General features: G+C 47.4%; 1 long non-coding RNA gene across 1 annotated transcript; it reads left to right on the plus strand.

Annotated features, from left to right (window-relative positions):
• Positions 1-411: 411 nt before the first annotated feature.
• Positions 412-27,426, plus strand: LOC125393386 (uncharacterized). The gene is made up of 4 exons (XR_007229799.3): positions 412-572; positions 873-956; positions 20,519-20,660; positions 26,893-27,426. It is a non-coding gene; the product is annotated as an uncharacterized LOC125393386 (long non-coding RNA).

The following is a 27,426-nucleotide window of genomic DNA, read 5'->3' on the forward strand; positions in this document are numbered from 1 at the left end:
GGTGATGGGGTGACTGGTGGTGGTGGCGGGTGGAGCCCACTGGGAAAGAGTTCCACTTACAGGGCTCATGGTCTACTTCCCGACAACCCACAGGACTATGTGCTGGTGAGGATAATTTCAGTGATCTATCTGACTTCTGGAAAGTTCTTCATCAAGCTTTGTAGCTAGAGATCAGTACAATAATTTTTATTTTACTTTTTATTTTGTTAGTAACTTTTGCTTGCCCTGAAGGGTTTTTAATTCCAGTAAAAAGGCTCAACTTTGAACATAAAACACACTTTAGGTTTGCGCTTGTGAATCTCTCAAGGGAAGATCTCCTTTGCTGGCTCCTCCGAGGAGCCTCTGTGCTTATCACATCCTGCGCTTGCGGGGTATTTTGCAACAGCATAAACATCACGGCAGAACAGGAAGTAGGCTTTTAATCTTTGGTCTGAAATCAAGTGTTTCAGAAAACGAGAAGGCTCCAGCTGGAGGAAGGCTTAATGTGTCACAAGTCACAACAGGAAGCTAGGTGACTCAGCTTCGCCGCTCCTGTCACGACGTCTGGGCAGGCTCATCCATTCGCCCATCCGGTAAGCACCTGTTTTGTGTGTGGCCTCAGTCACCACAACCAGTAGTCGGGCTGTTTGCATTTCTTCCCGTTAGACACAGTTCTTCGACTGTGTAATAATTTTGCTAAGATGGCAGCTCTGAAAGTGTGATCCAGGGGGCTGCAGGGTCTCTGAGGCCCTTTCAAGGAGTCTCCGGGGTTAAGACTGTCCTCATAATAGCCGTCCCTCTCTGTCGGTGTGTGTGGAGTTTTCAGGAGGCGGCATGACACATGCACACTTACCTGAAGGGTCTATTAAAATATTCCTCCTCTTCAATTACAGATCCGTGGGAAGCTGCCTCTTCCCCGTGTACCCCAGCCAAACCACATATGGAAACCCTGGTGCACAGATTCCAGCTGCCTTCTAGTAAGCTAGATCATCGAGGTTATTTTAAGATATTTATTTTATTTTTAGTTATGTGTGTGCGTGCGTGTGTGTGCACGCATGTGATTGCATGTGCCTGAGGAGACCAGAGGCATCAAATCCCCAGGAGCTGGAGTTACTGGCAGTTTTAAACAGAATTCAGACCCTCTGTAAAAGCAGTATGTGTGCTTTAACCACTGAGCTATCTCTCTCTAACCCCAGACAATAGAGATTTATGAAATATAAGACAGTGCCATTCCTTTCTCTAAACTTAGAGAGTAAAATTACTTTTCATAAACTATGTTGTGAATATGCTTTTATAGCAGCTGTTTTTCCCAGTTCTCTTTGTGTGTATACACTTTCACTCACGTGTGTGCAAGTGTGCATCTTCAGCTGTTAGTCCTCGGACACCATCGCTTTAAAAACATCTAAAGTGCAAATATTTATTAGACTGAAAAGAACAGAGCCAAAAGGCCCGGGAGAACCAATGCATGCACTTATTTCTTTATTTTGATTTACTGTATAGGCCTCTGTGTGTGTGCATTCACGGGCCGTCACATGTGTATGGGGGTCAGAGGTCAAACTGAGGAGTTGGTTCTCTCTCCCCACCATGTGTGTCCTGGGAAACAAACTAAGTCATCAGTTTCAGTGGCAAGCATCCCTACCCGTGAGCCATCTTGCAGGCTCTCTAGTTGTGTGTGTGTGTGTGTGATGTGTGTAGGAAGTGCAGGCATGCATGTGTGTCATAATACACATGTGGAGGTGCGAGAACATCTTTCGGAAATCAGCTCTCTCTTTCCATGGTGATTCCAGGGACTGAACTCAAGTCATCAAGCTTGTGTGGCAAGCACTTTTACCTGCTAAGCCGTCTCATCCCCCCCCCCCCCACTCCCACTGCAGTCTTTTTGAGACAGGGTCTCTCCCTGGCCTGGAACTTGCAGCATAGCCTAGGCTGCCTGGCCAGCAAGCTCCAGGAGTCCGCTAGCTTCTGCCTCCTTAGCACTAGGATTACAGACTTACTCCACTTTATTCTGCCATACTTGGTTTTTAAAATGTGAGTTTTGAAGATTGAACACTTCACTGACTGAGCTACCTCAGAAGCCCTCCATTTTTATTTCCTGAGATGTTGTCGATGTATTAAAATTTTCAAAGCTCGTCGGTTTGAGTTGTGCTCACCTACGCCTAACAAACCAGAGTCACTTCTGCCAAAGTGACATTATAAAGGCAAATGAGTGTATCCTCAGATAGGGCAGAGGGCTGTTTCTACCCAAAGAGCAGTGCCCGTGCCCACGCTAAGTCCCCTGGCTTTTACCTGCACAGGGAAAGTGACTTTCAAAGGACCAGTGTCCTTTCAGTTCCCTTTTCTGTCCCAGGGCCATTTCCTGTCTGGAAGCCCGCCTCCTCTGCTCTCTTAAGGAAGCATTTGTTGTGTTTGTTAGAATACAGTGCTGCCTGAATGAAGACTCACAAATAAAAGTCAGATCAGAGCTGCAAACTTGCTGCGACTATGTGACCGCGTTTTTTAAAACAAGAACAAAAGATCTTTGGGCCTCTTTTTTTTTTTTTTTTTTTCAGGTGTGGTCTTAGTGTGCAGCTTAGGCTGTTCTTGAACCTGTGACTTTTATCTTAGCCTCGTGGGGATGGCACACGCTTTTGGTTCCAGCTCTCAGAAGGCAGGGACAGACAGGTCTCTGTGAGTTCAAGGACAGCCTGGTCTTCACAACAAGTTCCAGGACGGTCAGGGCTGCATAGTCCACGTAGTCCAGCCTTCTATCCCAAAAACATTAAGCAACCAAACAAACACAATGAAATTAGTAAAGTCACTGATAAAGTTCACTGATGTGAAAGACGCCATTGACGTGCAACTCTCTAACCCAGACCTACTAAATGAGGCAATGGCTATTTCAACACTAAAAGGAATTAAGCTTGATCACTCAGCCCCAGTTGGACAGGTGTGCTCTGAAGCAGCCTGTCTAGATACAGGCCATCAAACACACCTCAGCCCAGCTGAACTCTAGTGGAACCAACGATTCTGTGTGTCTGAAGGGAAGAGGGCACAACGCCAGTGCCACCTCGTAGGCTGGGTGTTTCCCTTTCTGCACCTTAGTCTGTGTGCCCCTGCTGGCTCTGCTGCCTGTGTAAAGAGCTGGTTTTGGAGGGAGAATGTGCACCTCTGAGAGAGGGATGACGAGCCCCAGCAGGTTTCCACAGGCTAAAGACGAGTGACTGTCAGAAGCAGGAGACAGACAATGATCTGAAATGGACTGTCTGATGTGGGACACATAAGTCACAGTTGTGTCCTCGATGAGTAGGTCCTGAAAGATACCTGAGAGTGGCCTAACCCAGAGAGGTGCATATTGACATCCTCGGGGTGCAGAAAGGGAGGGAGCAAGAAAAATCAACCACTGTGATTAGTTGTTAAAAATCTGTGTCACAGAAGTTATACCAATTACACAGAAGGGTAAATTGAGGCCCAGAAGGCAGTATAATACTATGACCTTTGGAGGAAATCTGATTTATTTATTTTTGAGACAGGAGTCTCATATACCCTAGGCTAGCCTTGTTACGTAGCCACAGATGACATTTGAACTTCCAGGTCTCCTGGTTTCACTTCCTGGGTGCTAGGATTACAGGTGTGTACACTACATACTGCATGTAAGCGGTTCCAGGAAGTGAACCAGGTCTTCCTGTGTGTTAAGCAAGCACTCTGCCAACTGAGCTGCAGCCTCAGGTGCAGATCTGGGCTCTATCACTGGCAGCAGCCTCTAATGTTGGCATAATTTGGGGTAACTGCTTATCCTCCTGACCCTCTAACGCCTCACCTGTGCATTGGACATCGTAACGCCCACTTCGCAGGTCTGTGAAGATTAACTACAAATAAAACCATGTACAGAACAAGCTTCTGGCACACAGGAACAGGTGCAGGCTGGATGTGACTATGTGACGTCCTCTCCCTGGCTCTAACCCAGGCAGGTCACAACCTCATTACAGGTCATCCAGCTCAGCCTGTTCTCTCGTCCCTGGCCTCCTGGATCACCCTGTCCAGGAATCAGCAGCCTGAAATCCTCCTGCTTTGGGGGAGACCACAGACCCCCCTAACCCTTACCACATAAAAAAGTGACCTCCGTGGTCCTGTCCAGTCCTAACCCCTTGCATATGCTTCAGCCTCACTGCCTCCCTCGTGCTACTCGCTGAAGCCTCCCCAGGGAGTGTCTCAGAGAAGCCCTGACTCGGCGTCGCCTCCTGCTGGCCGCGTGCTCTCTCACACAGAGGTTATGTCGGGTTTCCCCAGGCATGCCTGCCATCACACTTTAGCACAAATGTGTTGTGTGCTGCTGTCCTGTTCTGGGGCTCCTGTTTAGAATCCCAGGAGGCCAGGCTGGGTGGGCCTCATTCAAGGGACTTTTTCTTGATTCCCCATACAGGATGTCCCTGTTTTCCTTGTACCCTTCAGCAATTTCTCTTGTCTCTTTTCCACTAGTTCAGCCTTGTTACTTCAGGGCAAGTCCTCAGGGGATTCCCTGCTTTGCATAGATCAGCTGTGTTAGGTAGAAAAGGAGGAGAGAACCTTTTGGACTCCACGCCCTCCTACCCAGCTTTCAGAATGAATAATGGACTAGTATGAGGAGCTTGCTGGGTACCTTCTCTTCAGTTTCTCTATTGGTCCAACCTCAGAGGCAAGAGGAATGTTGGGAACATTGGCTTTCAGCAGATGGGGAACATTTTAAGGGCAGAAACTCTCTTTTTTTCTTTCTTTTGTAAACAGAACAATTGACTGGTGTTTAACACACACACACACACACACATACACACACACACACACACAGGACTGTGGTGGCTGTGAGAAACCAACATGGGCCCACAGAACAAGAGCTACAGGAGTTAGCTGGGCGGTGGTGCGCACGTCTTTAATCCCAGCACTTGGGAGGTAGAGGCAGGTGGATCTCTGTGAGTTTAAGGCCAGCCTGGTCTACAGAGTAAATTCCAGGATAGTTAGGGTTAGACAGGGAAACCATGTCTCAAAACAAAACAAAACAAAAAGGTTACAAGGATTAAAAGGGGAAACCCCAGTCTCCCAGAAGGGGCCCTGCACTGTGAGCTTCTCCTCTCAGACCTGGGAGAACTCTCTCGGCTGCCACTGAGGAGCCTTGGCCCTTACGTGAAAGAGGTGCTCGGTCCTCTGCTTGTTTGATAGGACCTGGTGCTGTTCATTTAGACTTTGATTTATTTAACAACTGAGGTCAGGTGCTGGGGAAGGCTGCTGATGGCCAACTCCCCAGAAAACAGGTTCCTTAGTAACATAACTCCAAAAATAGAACCTAATTAACCAGCATTTAGATTGGGGCAAGAAACTGGGCCTGTACAATTGCACAGGCCTGCCATCCCAGTTACTCAGGAGGCGGTGACGGCAGGACTTCAAGTTCAAGGCCATCTTGGCCTACAGAGTGACTTCAATACCAACTCGGATAATTTATTGAGATCCTGTTTCACAATCAAAACTCAAAAGGCTCTATAAGAAATGGGGAGATGGCTTAATCATTAAGGTGCCTGCTGTGTTAACATGAAGGTTTGATTTCAATGCTCAGCATCCATGTACAGAAGCTGGGGTTGAGTCACACTTTTGTAATTCTAGCACTGGGTAGGTGGAGACAGGAAAATCCTTGGACTTGATGACCAGTTAGTACAGCTGGACTTGTGAGTCCCAGGTTCAGTGAGGGACCTTGTCTCAAAATGTAAGTCAGAGAGCAGTTGAGGAAGACACCCAATGCTGACTTTAGGCATAATACATCTGTGCACCAGCACGAATTCATGTACATTCACAGAGTTTCAAAGGGGTTGGGGAGGGAGGGCCAGCGAGACAGCTCAGTGGATCAAGGCCCTTGCTGCCAAGCCCTGAATTCAATTCCAGAGACTTACAAAGCAGAAGGAGAGCATCGATCCCCACACCGTCTCTGATTCCACAAGTATACTGTATGACAGGAGTGAGCCCAAATACATACGTACATCCAAGATAAATAAACGAACGTTTTACAATGTTTTTAAGGGGCTGTGGACATAGTTCACTGGTAGATTGCCTGCCTAGCATGTGCAAACCCTACCTTCCATTCTTGGTACTGGTGGGAAAAAAAGATGAAAAGATTAAAAAAATAAACTGGGGCAGCAGCTGAAACGAGAGAGCACTTTGGACTGTGGGAGCCTGGCTAGTACAGAGTGTTCCAGCTCCCCGCCGCTCATGCTGAGACCTCTAAGCATCACAGGAGAGGGAGAAGTCGTACCAGACAGGCCAGGACACAGGCAGCTGCTCCCAGGGAAGCTGGGCGACCTAAGTCTGTGTGTGTAAGTGTGTGTGCCTGTGAGTCAGTATGTGTGCTTGGCTTGTGTGTGCCTGTGCCTCTGCGTGTACCTGTATGTGTGCTTGTGTTCCTGTGTGAGTGCTGGTGTGTGCCTATGTGTGCGCGCGCGTGTGTGCTTGTGCATTGGTGTGTGTGCTTGTGTATGCCTGTGCATGTGTGTGTATGTGTGTGCCTGTGCTTCTGTGTGAGTGCTGGTATGTACGTGTATGTGTGTGTGTGTGTGTGTGTGTGTGTGTGTCTGTGCGCGTGCGCGCGCACATGCAGCCATGAAACTGGAACAGGAAATCAAGGGTGGGGGGCAAATCAAGGAGAGAAAATAAACAGTAGTTAAAGTTGCCCTCTTAAACACTCTGCTGGAAATTTTTAATTTTAACATCCTGGTTGGTTTTTAATACACTGGAAAAAATAATCATCTAGTTTCAGTGAGCAGTTTTCATCCAAAGACAGTAGGAAAGAGAAAAAGATATCAAGGTGAGCTGGAAAGAATAAAATAAGTCACGCTGGAAAATTACAGGAGAGACATGTCAGCCAGACCTTCCAGAGAGACAAAATAAGATGAAGAGGGAAAGCCCAGAAGAACTGAGGAATGTTTACATTCCTACAACCACAAATGTGATGTGAGCTCAGAGCCTGGGGGGAGTTTAGCAAAACAGAGTTGAGTTCCAAGTGGAGGGTGCACTAAGTAATAGCTCTCTCCTGGTTGCCCTGGCAATCAAACATCTGCTTAGCAGTAATGAAATCATATCAGGATGGGACTCACAGAAGGTTCCTAGGCCTATCGCCCAGACACTGGCCTCGTGAGTGGAGGAAACAGATTAGATAGCCGGGAATGCCTGCAGCCAAGCCCATTACTCTGATACCACTGCTTGGCTGGAAAGGGGTGGAGGGAAGAAACAACGGACACAACCTCAGGCCCGGAAGTTCCAGCTTAGCCTCTTGAAGACTGGAGAGAATAGGCCTCAGGGTCTTGTACTCAGGAGGGGGTTAGAGAGAGCAGAGGTGGAGGCCACTCATGAGCTGGGTAATTAATTCCTGAGTACATTGTGGAGACGTCAGGGGAGGGCACAATGAACAGGTGACCCAGGTCCACAAGGGAGAGCAGACACAGATACTGATCAGTTCCACTGAGGTCGAGCAGAGGAAATAAAACCCTACAAGAATTCTTTTCTTCTACACCATTTTTTTTTTGTGTTTTGTTTTTGTAAAACACCAGGACATTTGTGTGTACAAAGAAGCTTAGCAGGTATGCAAATGAGCAAAAGGAAAAAATTAACGACACTCCTTATCATAGCTGTGAATCACCATCATCAACACATCACTGTTTATAGTACATCTTCTCAGACTTGTTTGTGTGTGTGCATGCGTGTACATATGTGTGTCCTTGTGCGTGTATCTGCATTAGAGACTGGAGGACAACCTGGAGTGCTGTTCCTCAGGTTCTGCCTTCTCTCTTTTACTTTTTGGCCTGGAATTAACCAAGTAGGCTAGGCTGAATGGCTGGGCAGGGTGAGCCGCAAGGATCTGCCTCTCTTCCTATCTCTGCCTGTGTAACTCTGGTGTTACAAGTGAATTGCCCACCAAACACCACACTTAGGTTTTTTGTTTTTCCTTCATGGAGTCTGGGGATCAAACTTGGGTCCTCATGTGTTGCAGACATACAGACATGTAAGGTGGTGAAGACAAAGGAGAGTTTGAGCTGGGATGCAAGTCTATTGAGGATTGGAAGAGCCAGGGGTGGAAGAGCACTCCCCGTGATCTATACGGTCAGAACAGGTTGCTTGGTGATTGCACCATTGATTTACGTTACATAACAGGACCTTGGTTGTCACTTGGATGCTAATGAGGACTCTGTGGAGCCTGAGGAAGCGAAGGAGTCTGGCAGAGTCTTGGCCTACCTATTTGTGTGCCAGGTACTCAGGCCCGGGGTGGAATGGGGGAAGGCAAGAAATCAGCTTTAGAACTGGGCAGTCTCAAGTCTGAAGACAAACGTTCCCTCTTCTCTCACGGCAGTCTGGGTCCTGTTCTATCTCAATGTACCGGAGTCAGTCATTTCTCATTCCTGAAACCTCCTAGTTCCTCAGTTACAAATTCAGCCCACAGAGGCAGAGGGTGAAGCTGTTCTAGAACTCGGGAGAGATGGTAGTTAAAGGACAATGTAAATATTCGAAATGCCACTGAATCCTATATCTCAAAATGCCCACCCGACCTTACGTTACATGAATTTCACCACATTTGGAAAACCAAACCACCCCAAGAGTTGTCTTGTGGATTAATCCAGTCTAGTGGGGTTGTCTGAATCATCACTCTGATGTGGGCCAACGTGAAATTAGTTTCATTCCCCCTGTGGCATTAACTCTTCTTGGCCTGGCTTGTGCTCAGCGAACAACATGATTCCTTTTAAGGTTTTTGAGGCTTGCAGTTCTGTTGGTTGTGAAAATCCCAAGTGTTGTGCAGTTGGTAATGTCATTGTCCTTCCTCTTCTTGGTCCGGGCTCCTTCTCAGCAGACAGTAAGCCTGTGCTGGGCTGCTTGGGTGTAGGAGAGCAGGGTGTGGGATTTCGGAGAGGTAGATGATGCTGATGGCAGAGAAGGATGCATTACTTGTTCACAGTAACTCCCCTGGGGCTTCTGCTGCCTGGGTTATCACCGCCTGGCTCCTAGCCAGGGCCTCATCCCTGTAAGGCTGGAGAGAGGGCTGAGTCCTTGTGGGTGTTGTACAGGTTTCCTCAGGCAGAGATCGTCCTGGACCTGCTTTGAGGGACCCAGATATGTTGGTGTTGAGAGTTATGTGCGTGTGTGGGAACCAGGCAGCCCCAAGTTTCTCACCCCACACCCTATCACCCAGCTAATATTTAAGCTTTCTTTTTGGATCCTTGCTCAGGTCTTCCCTGTTTCTAGTCTTCAAAGGGTAAAGCCATTCTGAGTTCTAATTCAGAGTGTGCTTTTCGCAGTTGCTAGTGGTTAGGAGCCACACTGAAATCTCTCCTCCTGGCTAACTTTTCATTGACTCTCACTGTTCCCAGCACCTTTATTCAGTGGACAGAGACTTGTGGTTTACGGCTCCCTCGTTCCTTGTCCATTGTCTCTTGTGGTTGTTACGGGATTGATGTTCTAGAAGAGCAGTCATTTAGAAAAAAGAGTGGTGAGGGACTGGAGAGATGGCCATTAAGAGCAGTTGCTGCTCTTCTAGAGGTCCTGAGTTCGGTTCCCAGCACCCGCATCAGGCAGTTCACAACCGCTTGTAACTCCAACTCCAAGGGAATCGATATCCTCTTCTGAACTCGATATAGCACCCTCATACATAAGGTACACACACACACCCCGCAAACATACAGACACATGAAAAAAATCTTTCTAGAAAATAGAGGGCACAGGGGGAATCCCCCCACCCACTAATCTAGCCCTTGTCACCCATCAGGCCCTAAGATGCAGCACTTTGGGCAGTCTGATTCTTCTGGAGGAATCTGTCATAGGAGTTGGATCGAAGAGGTAGTCCTTGGCAGACAGCAGCAGGAAAGGTACAAAGGCTGGTCTCCAGTACTCTGGCCTTCTCCCGGCAACAGCTAAGAGACAGAAGACACTGGAGTCATGGTGTGGAGTGGGGTGTCCACCATGCCTGCAAGGACACCCCCTCCTCACTTTTGGTGGAAAGACCTCCTCTCTGGGCCTCCAGGGAGTTCCCCATGCCCATTGTGGCCCATCTAGTGTTACAACAAGGGCCTGTGAGATGTCAGGAGTGGGCGGGCAGAACGTTCACCTAGCTCTGTGTCCTCTCTTCCCGGTGGCCACCTCTGTGGGTCACTGGATGTCGCATCCACACGTGAACTGACGCTCTCACTGACAAAGCGCCATTTTAAAATGACGCTGTTCTGGTTGGGTTTAGTTAGTTGCTGTGAGCTCTCTGAAGGATGCTTTATTTTGAAAAAAAATTGTTAACAGTTGGCACAACGCTGGGTGCAAAGCAGACTCCTGACAGACGCAAGAGGCAGGGGCCCCTTCACATAGGCTGAGCCTGAGCAGGAAGGTGGTAGCTGGCTCTTGAGAACATTCCCTGGCTGACTTTGCCTGAGGTAAGGCCCCTTGGTCTCACCATGTCTTTTCTTCAAGACTCGTGGGATTCTGTGATGCTGTGGTCTGCTCTCAATCACACTGGCTACCGATTCAGGGGACGCGGCACCTCTCACATGCTCACCCGGTACTCGACGGTGAGCCCTTTCTTCCCTTCTTCTTGATTCCCATTACCAGATTCCCTAAATGGACCTGCCTTGACTTCCCCATCACTGACTACCATTTGATGGCCCACAGGTAGTATTAGTAAGCCATGGGGTAGGCCTAATATTTGGTCCAAAACTCAACCACTGAATGCCAGACTTATATAGAGAATGTCAACCCTGGGAGCTAATGGGCTGTGATGGAAAAAAATGAACATGGGCAGACCTGGTTCAAATCCTGGCTCAGCTGCTCAGTAGCTAAATGCTCATGTCTATGTCGCTGAGCTTTGGATCTCAACTCTCCACGTGCTAAGGCAACAGTTGTGAATTATGGAGAAGAATAAATAACGGCACACATGCAGTCTCTGTGTATGTGCCTCGCACGTGGGAGTCATACGTGATCCCACTGCTAGTTTCTTTCTTCTGCACAGACCTCATCTAAGTAGTAGCGCCCACACCTCTTTAAAGCGCATGCTCGCTAGTCAAACTGTAAGTGGGCAAAGTCAACAAGCTGCTAGAGAGCTTATCTTTCCAAGAAGGAGCAGGGCCCTAGGGTACAGGGACAGCCTCTGCTGTCACATTTCCCTGGAACAGAGGATTCTCGCTCCCGGTCCAAAGTCCAAAGGCTACCAGAGTTCAAAGACCATGCTTGAGTGTGAAAACCAGTCTCAGAGGTCCTAGTGAGTGACCCTCAAGGCTTTGAGATGACTCACAGCCCCAGAGGGACAGTAGCACCTAACAGAGCCACCCCTGCAAAGAACCAGGAAGAGATGGCCAGGCAACCCCGGGGCTCTGTTAGGGTGGAGTCTGCAATCATGTCCTGCTGCTCTCCGCAGACTCCATGGGACTAAGGGAAGGCAGTCCCTGTGCAGGCTCCTTCTTCAGGGAGGTGAAGGGGCTGGAATTTAGAGAGGCAAACTGAACAGAACGAACAGAGAAAGCGTCTTCTGGGAAATGAGGATCCAAGACCAGGAGCAGCAGCACCAAACCCAGGTTCCTTAGGAATGCGGATGGGTGGGCCTCATCTAAAGCCTCCTGAATGAGAAACTGGGCCTGGGGCCTGGTGCTGGTGGTTCCTGTTCACCTTTCATGTTGAGACTCCTGGCATGACAGAGGCTTTTGCTTATTTAACTGGGTCTTCCTTCCTGATTTGCATGGGAGATGGTGTGGTACAGGCATGGCTACAACTTTCCTTCTTTCCTTCTCCTCTTCCTTCTCCTTCCTCCTTCCTCCTCCTCCTTCTTCCTCCTCATCCTGCTCCTCCCCCCTTCTTTTTTCTCAAAACAGGGTTTCTCTGTGTAACAGCTCTGGCTGTCCTGGAACTAGCTCTGTAGTCCAGGCTGACCTCGAACTCACAGAGATTACCTGCCTTTGCCTCCCAAGTGCTAGGATTAAAGGCGTGCTCCACCAGAAAGATCTGGATTCTGATTCTGACTCTGCCCCTCAGTGACTGTGGGGCTAAGGACAAGCCGGCAATCTCTCAAGCAAAGAAATCTACCTTGCAGGGTTGTGGTTAGGTGTCGAGCGAGGAAAGCCTTTTGCTGGGTGACTGACACATAACGGGTGCTTTGTGTCATTGTTGTTACTTCCGTGCCTGTGAAGGAGCTGAGAAAGAACCAAGGGTCCATTGGGGACAGTCATGGCTACATGCAGGGATCACTTTGCTTTATGGGCATTCCACAGGCTGCTCCGAACACTGCTCCGTGCTGTGGGTATATCCCCAGTAGGCTAGGAAGACGTAAAGATAACATTTCTGTTTCAGATAGGAAGAGAAGCACATCGCTCTGCCATTTGGATGCACAGTGTGAGACCCCCAGTGAGAAAAGCTACTCTCGCGGAGACACAAGCTCCACGTTTCCCACCCTTCCCCCTTTCTCTTTCCTTTTCGCTCCAAGTCTCTTAAGCACACAGTTGCATCAGTCAAATATTTACTGAGTGTCTCATGAATGGACTGACTCTATTTGCTTTATAATGCCCTACTGTTGTGTCGTACACACAGCCTGATGCGCAGGCCTCAAGCACCCCCACCTTCAGCTAGGGGAAGAAGTCATGGCAGGCTTGGCCGTAGTCCCCATGTGATTGACACATCCAAATTTTTGGAAATCAGGCATGGGGGTGGTTACATGAGGGTAAGTTGGTGGGATAGTTAGCAGGTAGGTTTCCTGGATTTACAGGGACAGACAGGTTCTTGTCACATAGTTTAGGCAGGTCTCAAACTTGAGATCTTCCTACCTCAGCCTCCCCAGGACTGGGGTTACAGGTGTATGTCACTATGTCCAGTCACACATGCTCACTTCTCCACCTTCTAAAATCATAGTTTGCCCTTTCAGATTGGTTAGCTGACCCTTGACCTCTGCCATGCAAACAGAGCAAATTAGAATCATCCCTCCCCCTGCCACCCCAGCCTGTAGGATATAAAGTCCCACAGCCTTGGCAGGCATTCACAGTCTGGGCCCCACTGTGTGTCCAGGTCCATTTTTTACTTCCCGAGCCTACTGTAGCTTCCTCTGTCATTGGCCTGCTCATTCACAATTCACAGCAACTCCCAAGGGTCCTTCTCTGTAGTCTGCTTAGTGGGTGGTGACTCCTTGGTCTGGAACCTGCTCAACTGTGGAACAGTGTGAAGAAAATGAGCCTGCCAGCACCCAGTAGCTTGATGAATGCTTTTTTCACTCTGGAGTGAATTTCCTGTCCTCCTTCTGCTACCCCAGATTCCTACTCTCCTTTAGGACTTGGCTTCACTTTCTTCTTTGAATTTTCTCTTTTAAAATAATCTCAGATTTAAAATTGCAAAATAGCACAAAGAACCCCAAGATACCTCTCACCTAGATTCCCTAAGAATTGTTATTATTGCTACTATATTATTCTATTTTTGAGATACGCTTTTACCACATAGCTCTGACTGGCCTATAAATTGCACGTAGCCTTGCCTGGCCTCCGTCTCTTCACTTCCCTGCCCCTGCCTCCCAAGTATTTCTCTTACAAACACCACTATACCTGGCCAATGCTGATGGTTCTCCATGTTTGACTTAACATTGTGTCCGTCTATCTGCATCTCTAGAAATATAACTTCAGTTTTTCCTGAGCCATTTATGTGATTTCCAGACTGTCTTCTCTCTTCACTCAGTGTATTTTTTTCTAAAATCAAGGACATTTCCTTTCCTTTCTTTATGTGTATGTGTGTACGTGCATGTATGTGTAGAAGTACTTGTGTGTATATATATGTGGAAATCAAAAGTCAAGTTCAAGCATGGTTTCTCAGGAGATATTCACTTAAATTTTTTTCAGATTTATGTACTTTTTATATGTGCATAGGTTTGCTTCCTTGCATTGTATGTGTACCACATGTGTATACCTGGTGCTATATGTGTTCCACATGTGTGCGTCTGGTGCTTGAGGAGGTCAGAAGACAGGAATGGATCCCCTGGAACTGGAATTACAGATGGTGTGAGCTGCCACGCGGACGCAGGGAACTGAACTCAGGTGCTCCTTGTGAGAACAGCAGAGCTCTTAACTACCGAGCCAAGTCTCCTTGATTCTCTGAGACTGGCTTTCTCACTGAGGCTCGGGGCTCACAGGTTTGGCTGCTCTGCCTGACTTATCAGGTCCTGGGGTCTGCTTCTTTCCGCCTCCTCAGCAGAGGCTCCAGAACTTGAACTCAGGTCCTCGTGTTTGCAGACCAAACACGTTACTGTGTTCACAGCCTCATTCCCTTTCAAGAACATGTTCATATGTAATTACAGATAACTGTCAAAGCTAGAAAATTAACTTTGATGTCACCTAGATACAGATCTTACTAAACTTCATAAACTGTCCTAATAAAGTCCTTGCTAGCAAAAGAAAGCCGTAGGCTGTGCGTCACAGTTAGCAGCCATGTGTGTTTTATGTCCTTTAATGTGGAACAGTGCCTTGGCCTTTATTTTCTTGTTTTTCCTGACAACCAACATTTCTAAAACGGTCTGGGCTAGTTGTTTTATAGGAAGCCTCATCTGGGGTTTGTTTGATGTTTCCTTACAAGTTCATGTTGTAGCAATTTGGCAGGAGTGTCCCAGGATGATGCTATGTTCGTCTGGTACATCATAGTACTGGGAGGCATTTGATGCCCATATGTTTCATCTCTGGTGATGTTAATGCTGGATGCTGGGTTGATTTGTTGACATATCTGAGTCCGTGTCCCTCCCTCTCCCCCCTCCCCGGGCCCACAGAAACCCATCTCAATTCATTCTGGCATCCTCGTGTGGGAGGGATTTGAGGAGGTGAGGAACCAACACTGACTGGACCCTTCCCGTGCCAGGTTCTGTGGTTTCTCATTTAAGTTTTATGGCAACCCTATAATTTAGTGGTGGCTAGGCTCATTTTACAGGTATGTTTAGTGAAGGTGAGTAATTTGCCTTAAGGGCCCTTGACTGGCCGGTAACAGCCAGAGTGAAACCCAAGCCTGACTGCTAATTCTCTTGACACTAATGTCCTGGAGCCATACCACCTAAAACAGCACCTATTGCTTTGAATAGTTGTTTAAAAAAAAAAATCAACATTCCCCCCTCAAAAGCCTGGTGGTGGTGGGGGCAGGAGCAGCACAAGTCTTTAATCCCAGTACTGGGGAAGCAGATGCGGTGTATCTCAGTGAGTTTGAGGCCAGCCTGGCCTACAAGAGCTAGTTCCAAGACAGCCAAGGCAATACAGAAACCCTGTCTTGATAAACCCAAAATAAATAAATAAATAAATAAATAAATAAACAAATCAACAGAAAAGAACTACCATCAAGACAGACCACCAAGACCCTGAGTACCCTCTTCTATGAACAAAGACGTCTCCCATTCAGCCACCCCGTCTGCAAATGCTTACATAGCTTCTTGCGGTGAGAAGACGCTGTGACCGAAACCGTGAACACACAGTTGGTGTTGCTGTGACTGTAGATATCAGAAGATCTTACTAAATAAAGGGGATTAAGCAAGGAGGAGGTGACTGAGAGCTGAGTCTACCCAAGGCTGGTTAACTTTCACGACTGAAGACGGCACAACTAAGGTTTGAGTTCTTTGAGATTCTTTTAGCTTTCTGTTTGGGGCTGAAAATGTTGGCTTTAGTTTCTTCTTGTTGTTGTTGTTATTTGATTTGTTTTTGTTTATTGAGATGGGGTCTCACTATGTAGCCCTTGCTGGCCTGAAATCCACTGTGCAGACTAGACTGGCTTCAAATTCAGGGATCTGCTTGCATCTGCCTCTCGATTGCTGGGATTAAAATGTGTGCCACCATCACTTCTGGTCTGTTGTAGTTTGGGACTAGACATCCTCAAAGAAAACAAGAGACATTTATTTCTGCCATCGTCCCTTTCTCCTCCTCCTCCTTCTTTGGACTTTTATTTTTATGTTATGTGTTTGGGTGTGTTGTCTTCGTGTATGTCTGCGCACCGTATCATGCAGTGCCCATGAAAGCCAGAGGGTGTTGGACTCCCTGGAACTGGAGTTACAGATGGTTGTGAGCCACCACATGGGTTCTGGGAATGGAACCATGGTCTCTGGAAGAGGAATTGCTCCTGATTCTTGAGTCGTCCCTCCAGCCCCACCATTGTCCCTTTCTATGAACAAACAGAAGGTTGTTAAATTCTCCCTGATGACCTCCCCTTCCATCTCACTGACAATGCCATACTGTGTGGCAAGAAGTGACCTTCACACCCAGCTTAGGAAATCTAGATTCACACCCTAGTCACCTGGACAGTCCTGAACTTACCCTTCCCCCAAAGCATTCAGTTATTGGGAGGGCAGGAGTGTGAATGGAATTGCTACTTCCCTTTAAGAGAGGAGAAATGGCTGCTGAGCAGTCAACTGGCAATCTTGGTCAAATTTCCTATCTCCCAATTTACCAAATACTTAGACTCTGAAATCTTCTTTGTTTTGTTTTGTTTTGTTTTTCGAGACAGGGTTTCTCTGTAGCTTTGGAGCCTGTCCTAGAACTAGCTCTGTAGACCAGGCTGGGCTCGAACTCATACAGATCCACCTGCCTCTGCCTCCTGAGTGCTGGGATTAAAGACGTGCGCCGCCACCACTCACCTATTAGACTCTAAATTCTTAGAAACTTTTGGTTTATGTAAACATAAGCTTCTCCTTTGCTCTTCCTTATAGTTACTATGTCAAGCTCTGCCTTATTTTTCTGTGAAGCCATGGAATCTCTCTATATCCTTTCTGTCTTTTGTCCCCTTCTGACATAAGGTCTCCTTTTCATGTGTTTACAGAATCTTTCTCAGGAGATGTTTAAAAATATCTAATAACTGGTTCCAACATGTGTACTGCCCAAATGGGTTTGTAGAGGCTGCTGGATCGGGCGCTTACCATGTCTTTGCTGGATCAGGAAATGCCCTGGAGGGTGGCAAGAGAAGACCAGGGAGGCTGGGAGAGGACCAGGCCTGCCTGTGTATCAACCGAAAGGGTTCCTTTTTTTCTGTTTGTTTTAAGGAGAGGAGACACGTGTGTGGTAGCAAAGAGTGAAAGGAATTCTTAACTACTTTTTGCTTCTGGTGGCTGATCTGTGGAAGAAAAAAGCATGGTAATGTTCAAGAAGTCCTTCACAGATGTGTGCACATGCCTATGTATACATGTATAAACGTGTGTGTGTGTGCACATACACGCGTGGGTGTACACACTCATGTGCCTCACTGAAGGATGAACATGCGACTTTGTGCTGCCAGGCAAGTGTTCTATCCCTGAACTCAACTCTCTTAATTTCTTACTTTGAAAGAAGGTCTTACTGAATTGCCCAGTTGGCCTTGAACTTGGTTAGTAGCCCAGGCAGGCCCTGACTTTGAGATCTGTAGCCCAGGCAGGTCCTGACTTTGAGATCCTTCTTCGGTAGTGGGGTTACAGTCTTGGGCACCAGCCTGCTTCCTTGTCGACCTTGATGTTTTGCAGAAATGCAAAGATGCCCAAGCTATTCAATTTGTAGTTATTATTTCCAAGGTCGAAGGCCCTGTTTGCTTTCTGAGGCCCTTGTGGTTGCTCAGTTTCTCTTGTCTTCAGTTTTGATAGCAGGGGTCAGAAGGTCTTCCTGGGTGTCACCAGAGTCTATAAGTGTGGGGCAGTTCTATTTCAGGGTGGGACCATGGTTTTCTTCTGTGCACATGGGTCACCACTGATGTCCCTAGTCTTGATCTTGTTCTCAAAGCTGTCACTACTGCATGAACTCAATCAGCTTAGTGCTGGCTCCATTTTTTCTTTTTAGTAACAAATATCAAAAAGCGCTTAGTTATACTCTCTTTAGCCAAAGAACTCATCCCAGGAGATCACAGACAGATGGGGGATTTCCGGGAGTCACTCGCAGGATCTGTAGTTGGATGCAAGAGCCTGGTTGTGCTCCAGGTGGAATTCTGTGAGTGTCTCCAGTTCCCGAGAGGTTAGATCCTCTCTCGTGGCTTATGGCTTATGTAATTACACTTCCTTGCCATGTGGAGTCTCTGTGTAATGGGAGAAAATCAGTATTGTAGGCCTGAGTGACACTTTGGTGTCATCTGAGTAGAAAGTGATCTTTTCACTCCAAGGTCCCTTTGCAGCTGCTGTCTTTCTAGAGAACTTGACTCCAAAGTCAGGAAATATTGATTTAGCGTCCAACATAGTATTTCTTCCGCAGGTTCGACTCCAGCCCTGCTCTCTCTGCACAACACGGGCAGTGCCAGTATGACCACAGCACAATTTCCTCAGCTTCTGTCCCATAATAGGTCATTTGAACTACCTTAGGCTTTAACTGCTGCATTACGCACAGTTATACGCATCTCTGTATATATCTTTGTTTTACATGCACACACGACACACACACACACACACACACACACACACACACACACATACACAGAGGTTGTGTTTATTTTAGACAGGGTCTCAGGTATCCCAGGCTAGCTTCAACCTAGCTAAGCTGCTGAGGATGACCTTGAACTTCTGATCTTCCTGCCTCCACCTCCTGAGTGTGGGATTACAGGCATGTGCCATATGTGCCACTACGTGCAGTTTATACGGTGCTTCATGCATGCTAGGAAAGCACTCTGCCCGCTGAGCTCCGGCTCCAGTTTTATAAAATACTTACAGACAAATCCTACTTTTTATGCATTTCCTTCTCTAAAGGGAATCCAAAGTTCACAAGGCCCGATCAATTTTGTAATTTGACAAGGTGATGTAGAAGGCGTTTTTATTCTGGATTTAGAAACATCTTGTTTGCTTTTTTTTCCCCAGACTACTATAACCTCAGCAGCCTTGGGGGCATTTAGCAAGGTGAGCTAGCTCCTGGCAGCTGCCCTTCTGTCCAGGGTTGCTGTTTGAGGAGCTGGCCATGGACACTCTCCTGGCCTCTCTGAAAATGGTTTCCCCAGCTGCAGAGAGAGGAGAGGGGTCACTTTTTATTTTATTTTTTGTTTTGTTTTATTCGTTTTGTTTTTCAAGACAGGGTTTTTCTGTGGCTTTGGAGCATGTCCTGGAACTAGCTTTTGTAGACCAGGCTGGCCCCTAACTCATAGAGATCTGCCTGCCTCTGCCTCCCAAGTGCTGGGATTAAGGCGTGCGCCACCACCACCCGGAGAGGGATCACTTCCTACAACATCAGGCAAACCTAAGATCTGTAGGAGGTTGATTGGGTACCGGGATTTGAACAGCTCACTATCAAAGTGCTGTGCAGACGTTATGGAAAGTGCTGGTTCAGCACGGGAAGGAGGGACATAGACTGCCACCTGCTGGTGTGAAGCGTTAGTGTCTCGGTGATTGGGGAGCTTTCTTCTGGCCCAAGGCGAAGCCAGAGAGGAAGGGTCCCCCCCCCCCCCCCCCCCCAGGCTGGTCCCAGAAACGGAAGTCTTAAGATCATGTTTTTCTTTTGCCGATCAAACTGTGGGGGACGGGAGACGGCGGCTCTCTAAAGGCTGTTTGTAGAAGGAAGTGTGTTAGGTTTTGGAGACTGTGGAGGTGTTGGCAATATACATCTCCGCGACAGCAGGGGATCTTCATCGGTTATTCACTGGATCCTTCAGAGAGGCTGGCAGTCCCCAGTCCTTAGTCCACGGACACTCACAGAACATCGCGCCTGTGCCAGCCACACGCTTTGGCAAATATTATTGAGCGAGCTAGGCAGGATTCCTGCCTTTCTTACTGTCTGGCAGGGAATTTGGCAGAAAGATGAATTTCTTTTTAAACTGTTGTGCTTTCTTTTCTCTAGTTAGTTGAAGACAAAGTAGCATCTAAGAGGAAATTAAAAATGATATGGAACATAACATCTTGCCTCCCAAGCACTATAGCCGGTTTTATTTTAATACCTTCTGGTCCTGGGACTCTGAAATGGACATTTTTACAGCGCTACAATCAGAGTACATATGTTATCCTGAAGCTTGGGATAGTTCTCTCGCTATAAACATCTCTCAGTGTTGCTAATCTCCCTAATTACCCTGATCGCTCCGGGAGGGATGAATGTGAGGCTGTCATCAGAATCTATGTAGCAATTCTCTTCCGCCTAGAACTGCGGGGGTTTTCGTTTACTATAATAGCTATTGCTGATGTTAACGTTTTAGTGCTGACTTTATATTGCCCTATTTCTCAGTGATCATAATACAGTCCTCCTATGCGCTGTCATATTGCTTCCCAACAGAAGCATCGAAAATTTACAATGTCACCAACATTACCCCAGTGAATTTGTCTGTTGCAGGGCGGGGTATGTAAGATTGTTGCTTTGAAGCATTGCTGAGAGTTAATATCTGAACTTGGACTCCCAATTTTTCTTCAATCTATCTTTCTTTGGCCAGTACTCGGCAGGTTCTTTTTTTTAATTATTCATGCACTGTTTACAATTTTCTCAGGAATAAAATGTCTGCTTACGTTGTGGTTAAAGAAGTCAGTGGGTTCCTGTCAGATGTTTTTCCTTCATAGATAAAAGAGCAACCGAAAACTGGGTTCCTGACACCCTGAGAGTCAGAAGGCATTTATTACTCATTCAATGACACCTCCTTCTGGAATCTTCTCAAGGAAGCTCTCTCATTCCAGGCTCTAGAGTACAAGTCTAGTCTGCTGCCCAGAACCACTAAGTGAGAAAACTGACTCCAAAACACCCTTGGCCTGATCAGCTCACCAGTGGATAGGACATGGCTTCCCAGTGTGTGCGAACAGGAGTTGGACACCAGCCCAGGTAATAAACATGCAAATGAAGATCATGTGCTCAAAGAGTTCATTTGTCTCCAAGCAGCTCTGAAGAAGGGGGCGTGTCCTTGAGTGGCTCAGCTGGAAGGGCTCTCCCAGGAGGAGAGAGGCTGAAGCTCACACAACTGCTTAGATAAGGGTGAGCACTACAGCCTCCATCCATCTCAGTGCGAACAATCGGGGTTATCTCCTGACTGCCTTCTCTCCCTATCCCTCCTACTCTGAGCCCACCTGCAGGGTCCCCCAAGCCTGGATGATACAGAGCAAGCTCAGTACTGGGGGTCAATTTCCTTTGCCTGTGTCCCCAGCCAACAAAACTTCTGAGCCTTTCCGCTTGGAGAGCCTAAAGTACTATATATAGCACATAGTGTCTTTTTATTTGCTGTAATATTTTGCCAGTACATAAGTCTGTGTGTGTGTGTGTGTTGAAGGACCCCTCGTTTTAACCACAGTCATGCCGTTCTGCAAAGGTTTTCAGATAACAAGCTCCATTAAAGGCCTCCAGAATTCAGTGCCTCTGGAATGCTGAGCAAAGATACCTGAGGACAGCCTTATCTGGCTGCAAGACAGGAGATTTATGAATTGGTCATAGAAACAAAGAGAGAGAGGATTGCGAGGCCTGAGTCACGTATAAAGCGAGGCTCTCACGAGTCAGGGGCTGTGCAATCAGACATCTGGTTGCCAGCCAGGAAAGGGGGAGGTAGGATGAGAGGAACAGTAAACCACTGAGTAGGTCCCCTCATTGTTATCTAGGTTAAAAATTTACCACCCTGCATCTTGCTTCTGTAAACCTCGCTTTTTGCTCTCCTATAAGAACCCCTCACCCCCAACCTGCAGGCGCGCAAGTCCTCCCAGAGACTTGTCGCCCCCAGGTACCTGTGTATCCAATAAACCTCTTGCAATTTGCATCCGGCTGCGTGTTTTCGACTGATCTTTGGGCATGGGGTCTCTCTCGAGGGAAGACGCCCACGGGAGTCTTTCAGTGTGTGTGTGTGTGTGTGTGTGTGTGTGTGTGTGTGCGCGCGCGCGCGTGTGCGCGACACACACATGAGAGAGAGAGAAGGCAAGAGTGAATGAGAGAGAGAGAGAGAGAGAGAGAGAGAGAGAGAGAGAGAGAGAATGTGTGTGTGTGTGGCAGGATCAGGATCTCATATTTCCCTGGCTAGCTTCAAACTTGCTACAGGCCAAGGATGACCTTGAACTTTCTATCTTCCTGTCTCCTCCACTGCCCAAGGGCTAGAATTTGGTCTTTGTTTAGCATACTGGGGCAGAAGGATTGTTTGAGCCCAGGAATCTAAAGAAGCACAGTAAGACCTTCATCAAAACCAAACAAAAAGACCAAGAAAAGGAAAAGGGAGTCCATATAGACAGATGGTGAGAAAGCTAAGGAAAATTCCCTAAAGAAGAAGAAACAGAAGGTCCCTACGTATCAGGACCATAAAAAGCATAAATCAAGGTGAGAGAAACAGTGTGTTTATGAGTAGGGTGTACAGGAATATGGCCCAGGGCAAACTGCCTTGTTTCCAGGAAGGAGAAGGAGGTGCTGCAGGGTTGGGGCCAGGTGTGTGTGTGTGGGGACTAATAGAAGATTATTAGTGGCTTTCTGTGGTTTGATTTCTTTTTCTTTAAAAAGAAGCCATACAGGTGGGGCTGGAGGGGTGGCTCGGTGGTTAAGAGTGCTATCTGCTCTTGCAGAGGACCAATGTTTCAGTTCCCAACGTCCATAACTGCCCGTAACTCCAGCACCAAGGATTAGCACCAGGGAATCTGACACTGCCCTCTGGTCTCCCAGGATATCAAAACTTATGTCCTATGCTGGCCTCCATTGGCACACACTCAAGTGCACATCTACACACATGATACTAAATAAATAATAACAATCAGATATTATTTATAATTTAATAGTTTATCAGATAAAAAGAATCATCTTCATAAGTAAATAATCGCATAAGGGATTGAAATGGAGCTCAGTTGGTAGAGTGCTTGCTTAGCGCACAAAGCCCTGGGTTAGAGCCTTAGCACAGCACAGACTGGGTGTGGTGGTGTATTGCATATTTATAAGACCAGCACTCTAGTCCTGGAGGAGGGTCAACAGTTCATGGTCACCCTTGGCTACCTAGTTAAATGTGAGGCCAATCTGGGGTACATGAGACCCTGGTTTTAAAATAAGATGAAATCGGCATACTAATAACCTTCTTTGGCTACCTCTCTGCAGGCTTGTGGGAAGTGACTGAGCTGGCACATGGGAGTGCTCTTACAAACTGGAATGTCAGGCAAATGTCACAGAGGGGTTATTAGATACACCAGTAAGTTCTAATTCACTGCCCTCCAGAATTGCAACCACTCAGCTTATTCTTGGCTGTGTCTGATTGACAAGGCAGCATTTACTACCCATTGAGACTCTGAAAATTAGAACCTGGCACAGAGAAGGCCCTCCCTGTTAGCGCCACAACCCTAACTAACTTCCTAATGGTTCTCTACACTCAGATAAACTCGTGTGTGTTTCAGTTACACACACACACACACACACACACACACACACACACACACACACACACAGAGCACCACCATTTGATTCTAGTCTGCCTACCCTTTGGAAATCCCAGTTCTCTTCTTTTCATTTTTTTTTTTTTCTTTGAGACAGGGTGACCTATGTAGCCCAGGCTGGCTTTGGACTTGTGATCCTCATGTTTTAGTCTGTAGAGTGCCATGATTATAGAGATTTGTCACAATACTTGGCTCTTGCTCTTTGGTGAGAAGTTCACTTGTAAAAGAATATATACGGCATACAATAGACATCTAGGCTCTCCGTTGCTGGGGTTACAGGCACACAAGCCTTTTAATCTTGGTGCTGTGGGTTCAAACTCAGGCCCTCAGGTCCTCGGGCTCTCAGAGCCAGCGGTCGTACCCACTGAGCCATCTCTCCAGCTCCCCTTGTTTTTTAAATGGAGCTTCACCACGTGCAGTATCGCTAGGCACTGCGTGATTTCAGTTTTCCACTCCCTGTGTTTTCACCAAGAGGACTGAGTTGTAGGTGTTCTTCCACAGCTGGCTTGCAGGTCTCATTCCCTGTTGCTGGGTACAGCTGTAGCTCACGCATTGCACAGGGTTCTGGCGTGGTAATATGCTGTGACTTTTGCTCCTCCAGAGAAGGGAGGTTTCAGTTATTTATGGTTTGGGGCTGTTATAAACAACGGTTATTCATGTCTCTGGCTGCATGTAAGAGTTAGTATTGATCTAGATGTGAAGCTGCTCAGTCATATGACATGCCTGTCTTTAGTTTTATCAGATAAGGCCAAGCTGTTGCTAATGGCTTAGCAGTTAACACTGTCCAACAGCGCACAAGAACTTTCCTTGTTCCGAGTTGCTGCCCTTGCCTGGTGCTGCCCACTTCAGTCTTCTGCGAACTGGGTGGTTTTGGGTCTGCATCTCCTTTTGGCTTTCCCTTCGCGTTGTCCCTGTTACTAAGGAGGTTCAGAATCTTCTCATGGTTGTGTTTCTTTTATATTTGCACATGTTTGAAATCCCTGTTTTGACCTTTCCCTAATTTTAAAAATGATTTATTTTTATTACATGCGTATGAGTCTTGCCTGCATATGTGTATGTGCACCATGTATGTGCCTGGTGCTGGAGGAGGTCAGAAGAGGGTGTTAGATTCTCTGGAACTGGAATTTCAGAGGGTCATCAGTTGCCAGTGGGTCCTCTGAGCTGAAACTGGGTCCTCTGAAAGAGCAGTTTAGTGACAGTAGTCCAGCTTGCCCTTTATCTCAAGATCTTTGCTTCAGCCTGGCACTATAGATAGGTGTGTATTACCAAGCCTTGCTTTCCTTTTTGAGCATGTGTGCATGTGCAGGCTTGTGTTCTCAGGTGCACTGTGGAATAGAGTCCAGTGTTGAGCCAGTCCTCACTTTCCCCCTTGAGTTAAGTTCTCCTGGCCACGGTGGGAGGCAGCCTAACTGGCTCAAGAGCGTCTGGGGGTTCTCTTGTCTCTGGTCTGCCATCTCATCCTAGAAGTTCAGGAATTACAGATGAGGATGCTTCAGTGTCCGGTTTTTCAGAGGTTCTGTGGATCAAAACTCAGGTCGTCAGTCATGAGTGGCAGGGACTCTACCCACCAAGCCATCTCCTCAGCCTCTTCTCTCCATTGTACAAGTTAAGTGCGTCTGTCTTTGTGCTGTGATTTGTAGCTGCTATTTGTCGATGACATCAGTTCTTTGCTGTTGTGTCACAGTTGTCTCTGGCCTCTGGCTTGTCCCCTCATCTGTGGTGTAATGGTTTGGTTGGATACAAGTTCTTGATTTTAGCAAAATTGACCTCAATCTTTTCCTTTCACTTTAGCATCTTCAGAGCTGGAGTGTTTTCTTTTTTCTTTCTTTCTTTCTGTCTGTCTGTCTTCCCTCCCTCCCTCCCTCCCTCTCTCCCTTTTTCCCTTCCTTCTTTTCTTCCTTCCTTTTCCTTCCTTCTTCTTCTTCTTCTTCTTCTTCTTCTTCTTCTTCTTCTTCTTCTTCTTCTTCTTCTTCTTCTTCTTCTTCTTCTTCTTCTCTCTCTCTCTCTCTCTCTCTCTCTCTCTCTCTCTCTCTCTCTCTGGTTTTTCAAGACAGGGTTTCCCTGTGTAACAGTCCTGGCTGTCCTGAAACTTGATCTGTAGACTGGGTTGGCCTCGAACTCACAGAAATCCATCTGCCTCTGCCTCCCGAGTGCTGGGGCTAAAAGCGTGCGCCACCACCGCCCGGCTAGAGTTTTTCTTCTAAACCTGAGGTTCTAGAGAGAACTCAGAATTTTCTTCCCCAAGCTTCACAATATCGAATGTCCTATGGGTTCCTGAAGTCTTTCCACGTGTCCTTCCTGGGTTTTAGAAATCCTAGATTATTTTCATTTCACTGGACCTGCGTGTGCCTCCATGAATTCTTGGGGGGGGGGTGTCCTGGGCTCTGCGACGCCAGCAGGCCCCTAGGGGGCGCCTTTACACCACACGCTGAGCTCTCTGGCGGGGCATCCAGGCTCTTCTGTGCCTCGCTCTTGAAGCTCACCTGTCCTGTTCCTCCCAGCACATCTTAGTACGAGCTGACTGGAGCATGCATGGACTTAATGACCTCACACTGTAAGCAAATGCTGTATTTCTGAAGGTTAGGGTGTTATTAGATCTTGCCCTGTGCTATGTGCTGTGGGAAGCTGAGCAAGTCTGTGTAAGTTAGTCCAGGGGTCAGTGAGATACCTCTGTAAAGAGTCAGACATTTCGGCTTTCCAGACCACTCACACTCCTGTTGCAGACTGCACTTTGATTGTATAACTTGGGGAGAAAAAGCCAAGTCAGATCTTGTCACCGGTGGATACCTATAATTCAAGCAGTTGGGCGGTAAAGACAAGACCCAGGTGCCTTCACCTTCCCAGGCCTCCATGTAATCCATCCTTGTCACAGTGAGAGCTGCAGCCTCGCACAGTTGTTTAAAGGCCCCACCACTGCTGCCTGTTTTCTTGGTTAGAATTCAAACAGTCCCACTTAACAGAGCTGAACAGGTAGTTTTCTGGTTTCTCCACTAAGAGGAAACAGTGGAGTAAAATGGCCTCATCTCTCCTGTAGTAAAGCAAACGTTTCTCCTTGGAAGAAAAGTCTGAACGTGTAGCATGTGGCCCGGGGGCTGTTTCTGCTGTTTAGTGTTCCTCATTTGTGTGATGTCCGAGACTGGGGTCCCCACCTGTCGGTCTGCAGTGCTGAGCACCCCATCCCTGGGAGGCTTGTTAGTCCCTGAGCACACAGCTGGGAGCCCCTCACTCATCTTTAGGCATACCTGTAGTTCCCTGAGGCAGCTATAGCAATTTCCACAGCACATTCTGACACCTGAAGAGCTCAAGCCATAGCCGTGGGGACAGTAAGTGGGGGCACAGTAGAATGAAGATGCATCCGGGTCCACCAATGGGAAACCAGAGACCCAGAGGGAGAAAGACCTTTCCCAAGGCCACGCAATGAGTACAAGAAAGGATTTGAACTCAGGGCTCCAGAGTCCTGTGTTCTGTGCAGTCTCCAGCCACAAGCCCCCAGACACATGCTGTCTCTGCCTTCTTGTCAAATTCCTCTTTTGGCCATGCTTGTGAGACTGCCTCAGGCCCAGACAGTCACTGTGGTTCAGGCTGATGTTCAGTGACATCAGCCGTGTCTTGCCCCTTCCGCTTCATGACTTCCTGTATCACTCTGACTACATTGTATTCTTGTTCAAATTCAGGAAGAGATCAGAACATTGGTGAGAATATTCTCCGAAAAACAACTTGGCATTTCCCCCAGCAAGTTAAATGTGGAGTGACCACATGACCAAACAAAATCAACCTTTCAGATGAACATGTACATCATGTAAAGGCTTGCTCACCATCCTCGTGAGAGGGAAAAAGTGGGAACGGTCCAAATGTCCATCAGCTCATGAATGAACACGCAGGGAGCATACATTGGAACAATTACCCGGCAGTCAAGAAGAATGAAGTCCTGGTGCTTGGAATGTGGACGGATCTCAGAAACCTCCTATCAGCTGCCAGATGCTCATCACAAAGACCACACATCACACGACTCTGCTGATCCGAAATGTCCAGAGTAGGCAGGTTCACAGGCAGGAGATTAGTGGTTTTCAGAGGCTGGGGGGACGGGAGGTAGTGGACGGAGGGTTTCTTCCTTGGTTGATGAAAATGTTCTGGGATTAGATCGTGGTAATCATTGCATAACTGCAAATATACTAAAATACATTAAATTGTACACTTTGAAAAGGTGA

Source organism: Myodes glareolus, chromosome 4 (assembly GCF_982192425.1).
Source record: "Myodes glareolus chromosome 4, mMyoGla1.1, whole genome shotgun sequence".
In the NCBI taxonomy this organism is placed as follows: Eukaryota; Metazoa; Chordata; class Mammalia; order Rodentia; family Cricetidae; genus Myodes; species Myodes glareolus.